This window comes from Lissotriton vulgaris, chromosome 5, assembly GCF_964263255.1.
Source record: "Lissotriton vulgaris chromosome 5, aLisVul1.2, whole genome shotgun sequence".
Classification (NCBI taxonomy): domain Eukaryota; kingdom Metazoa; phylum Chordata; class Amphibia; order Caudata; family Salamandridae; genus Lissotriton; species Lissotriton vulgaris.
In genome coordinates, this window is record NC_141693.1 from 790237226 (window position 1) to 790241817 (window position 4592).

Here is a 4592-nt window from a genome sequence, read left to right on the forward strand (position 1 = left end):
GAGGTAACACCTCTCATCAGCCCGGCTAGCTTGACTCCAGTGGTGTGGAGTGCCTGGGACCCACGTCTGGGCATCCCCAGCGCACTTAGGGTGGCAATTGCAAAAACAAAAAGTGATGGAATGAATGTGGATCAATGTCACACACTCCCCCAGTCAAAAGATCTGGGCCCAAATCCATCGTTTTTTTGCACTCCACGCCACCCTGGGTTAGACACTGGCGATATGCAAATCAGCTCTGACCCTGTTGCCCCATGGGAACAGTCCAGTCCGAACTACAAAAGCCATGTCCTTCCCAGAACGGAATCAAGCATCCGAGGACCGGACCGGTTTCGAGGTAACACCTCTCATCAGCCCGGCTAGCTTGACTCCAGTGGTGTGGAGTGCCTGGGACCCACGTGTGGGCATCCCCAGCGCACTTAGGGCGGCAATTGCAAAAACAACAAGTGATGGACTGAATGTGGATCAATGTCACACACTCCCCCAGTCAAAAGATCTGGGCCCAAATCCATCGTTTTTTTGCACTCCACACCACCCTGGGTTAGACAATGGCGATATGCAAATCAGCTCTGACCCTGTTGCCCCATGGGAACAGTCCAGTCCGAACTACAAAAGCCATGTCCTTCCCAGAACGGAATCAAGCATCCGAGGACCAGACCGGTTTCGAGGTAACACCTCTCATCAGCCCGGCTAGCTGAACTCCAGTGGTGTGGAGTGCCTGGGACCCACGTCTGGGCATCCCCAGCGCACTTAGGGCGGCAATTGCAAAAACAACAAGTGATGGACTGAATGTGGATCAATGTCACACACTACCCCAGTCAAAAGATCTGGGCCCAAATCCATCGTTTTTTTGCACTCCACACCACCCTGGGTTAGACAATGGTGATATGCAAATCAGCTCTGACCCTGTTGCCCCATGGGAACAGTCCAGTCCGAACTACAAAAGCCATGTCCTTCCCAGAACGGAATCAAACATCCGAGGACCGGACCAGTTTCGAGGTAACACCTCTCATCAGCCCGGCTAGCTTGACTCCAGTGGTGTGGAGTGCCTGGGACCCACGTCTGGGCATCCCCAGCGCACTTAGGGCGGCAATTGCAAAAACAACAAGTGATGGACTGAATGTGGATCAATGTCACACACTCCCCCAGTCAAAAGATCTGGGCCCAAATCCATCGTTTTTTTGCACTCCACACCACCCTGGGTTAGACAATGGCGATATGCAAATCGGCTCTGACCCTGTTGCCCCATGGGAACAGTCCAGTCCGAACTACAAAAGCCATGTCCTTCCCAGAACGGAATCAAGCATCCGAGGACCGGACCGGTTTCGAGGTAACACCTCTCATCAGCCCGGCTAGCTTGACTCCAGTGGTGTGGAGTGCCTGGGACCCACGTCTGGGCATCCCCAGCGCACTTAGGGCGGCAATTGCAAAAACAACAAGTGATGGACTGAATGTGGATCAATGTCACACACTCCCCCAGTCAAAAGATCTGGGCCCAAATCCATTGTTTTTTTGCACTCCACACCACCCTGGGTTAGACAATGGCGATATGCAAATCAGCTCTGACCCTGTTGCCCCATGGGAACAGTCCAGTCCGAACTACAAAAGCCATGTCCTCCCCAGAACGGAATCAAGCATCCGAGGACCGGACCGGTTTCGAGGTAACACCTCTCATCAGCCCGGCTAGCTTGACTCCAGTGGTGTGGAGTGCCTGGGACCCACGTCTGGGCATCCCCAGCGCACTTAGGGCGGCAATTGCAAAAACAACAAGTGATGGACTGAATGTGGATCAATGTCACACACTCCCCCAGTCAAAAGATCTGGGCCCAAATCCATCGTTTTTTTGCACTCCACACCACCCTGGGTTAGACAATGGCGATATGCAAATCAGCTCTGACCCTGTTGCCCCATGGGAACAGTCCAGTCCGAACTACAAAAGCCATGCAAAAACAACAAGTGATGGACTGAATGTGGATCAATGTCACACACTAGATGTGGTAGAGATAACCTTTGAAATTACCATTTGGTAGAATAACACTACATTTGGTTTTCAAAAAGTTAAAATCTGACATTGACATGTTTTTTCGTCTTCTTAACAAGAAAAGATACCCATTTGTAGAGATAAGAACAGGATGTTTCTTTATAAAACGTGCAATTTTTAAAAAAAAATATAAGAGAAACCTTGTTTGATAATATATCTGCCTTTTGCCCACTTGTGACAATATGTATTACTTGTAAATGGAGTATTTAGTAATTTTTATGTCTCTTGTTATTTAGAAATTGTCCTGAGGAAGGTGTTTTATTCCTAAAAAACCGAAACGCTGCATCGACTTCTACTTCTCGAATGTTATAATTGTACAAGCAATGTGATTTTATTGTGATTTTATTGTGATTTTATTTATTGTGTTCTTGTCATATATGAGATTTTGTATACATTATACCCGAATAAAATGAAGAAGATATTTTAATGTGTTAGTTGCATTTTCTTTGTTTCTTTCTTTGCATACTTTTTTGTTTTTCACAGTGGAGCATTTATTTTAATCCTATGGGCATTTATAATATTATTGTAATTTATTGTAATTCATATGTTTATGTTTAGCTTGAGGACATTAGCCTTTTCAGACTGGGAGTCCCTAACTTTCTGTGTATTGTGCCCCTTGTCCTACATTGGATTAGTCAGGTGTGTGACATTTTGATATATGCCCTCTCAATCACATGCTAGTACCCACAAATGTAGACAGTACAAATATCTACTGCTCCTAATCTCCATAATTTGTGCTCATTAAAAATAATTGCAGAGATTTTCTTGATACCCATTTGTCATTCTACATATTTCAGTATATGAATTGGTCTTAACAGAGCACACAATAAAAAGTCATCATACAGTTCATCTCTTTTGTTGGCTCTGGGTACCTCTGGTTCTTAGAAAAGCTACAAACCTTATATGTCCTCTCAAACAATAGGATCTAGTGAAAGTAATGGCATACTGCATCTGTAAATTTAACAGCATGACAAAAAGTTAGGATGGGCGGGAGAAAAGATGGCGGCCAGTCAGTAAGCCCGGTTGGAGCTCCGTGCCGTATATGCCGTAAATGATCTAAATACTCTGCAATAGGAAACTAACGATCACCGGGGAGGAGTCAGAGGGCTGTCCTTACTCCAGCTCCACAGTCAGGACGGCACCAGGGGGGTACGTTCAGCGCTCGGTACCACAGACGCGACCTTCGGTGGAGAACAGCGGGTGAGAACTTCGGGGTCAGGCCAAGGTGTAACCACAAATATGTCTACTGAATCGACAACTGACAACCCTGCCCAAGCTAATGGCTCTCCAGTGTCTTTCTCACCACCAGCACCACCAGGAAAGCACCACCTGCCAGGGAACCACAGACCCAGTGATCGCTCGCACTCACCCATGAGGGGGCTCCGTGTTCCCAGCCCGATACCTACCCGGCGGAACAGGACATACTCCGCGTCGACGCGAGCTTCAGAAGGCCCAGAGTACAAAGGTGTCTGCAAATGTTTCTGTCGTTCCAAAGGTCATGGCTTTATCACTCCTGCAGATGGTGGACCTGATATATTCCTTCACATTTCAGACATCGAAGGGGAATATGTTCCAACTGAAGGGGATGAAGTCACCTACAAGCTCTGTACTGTTCCGCCCAAGAATGAGAAGACACAAGCTGTTGACGTTGTGATCACCCACCTGGCCCCAGGAACCAAGCACGAGACGTGGTCTGGCCATGTTATCAGCCCTTAAACCCCAATCGCCATGATCACTGATCCTTGACAGAGACTGTGGGCAGATACAAAGATGCCTTTAATTTGCCCTAAATACCTCCAGCCCTCCCCATGAATATTTGACACACACTGCCTTTCACGACGAGAATATATTACATTTGTCAATCATTTTGTATAAGTCTAAGAGGAAAAAATATTTTTAAAATAAGCTGAAACATACATTAAAGAGGTTAAATCAAAAAAAAAAAAAAAAAAAAAAGGAAACTAACGATCACCAAAAGACTTCTGTAGTGATTGTTAGCTATGGGAGTTGCAAATTCGACAGAATCCTCTCGACCATAGGGATATTCCACATCGAATGACGGACTGTCAGTGAAACTTAATCCGGAGTGTAGAAACCACTTGGAGCCTCCGCCCCCGCCCCCGCCCTCCGTCCTCCGCTCCTACTCCCTAGCGATATCTACTCGCCCAGAGATCCTAGCACAAAGGAGAAGGCTAAAGGAATGCCAAAAAAAATAACTTCATTCTTACCCGGAGTCTACGTCCCGCATCGGCAACAGGCGCCGTGTTCCGTGCATCAGGCACTTGCCGGGCGGTGGGAGGCAGCCTCCAAAGCAAACAGGAACTGCCGGAGGGTCGCACAGAGGATCTCCGTCTTCTTCTGGGGCAAGGGAGGTAGGGACACCAATTACAGCAAGCAGAGGGAGTGCTGCATACCCAAAACACACGACGGAGTAAACGGGGGAAAAGGAGCAAACGGGAAGAAAACACCATATCCTGAGACTGCTGTGGGCCCAAAGAAGGAGCACAAAACTGAATCGCGGAGCCGAATAGGAAATTTGGGGGCAGAGGAGGAG

At 47.4% G+C, this 4592-nt stretch overlaps 1 pseudogene; it reads left to right on the top strand.

The window, feature by feature from the left end:
- Positions 1-3135: 3135 nt before the first annotated feature.
- Positions 3136-3977, top strand: LOC147711587 (calcium-regulated heat stable protein 1 pseudogene; annotated as a pseudogene).
- Positions 3978-4592: the final 615 nt, after the last annotated feature.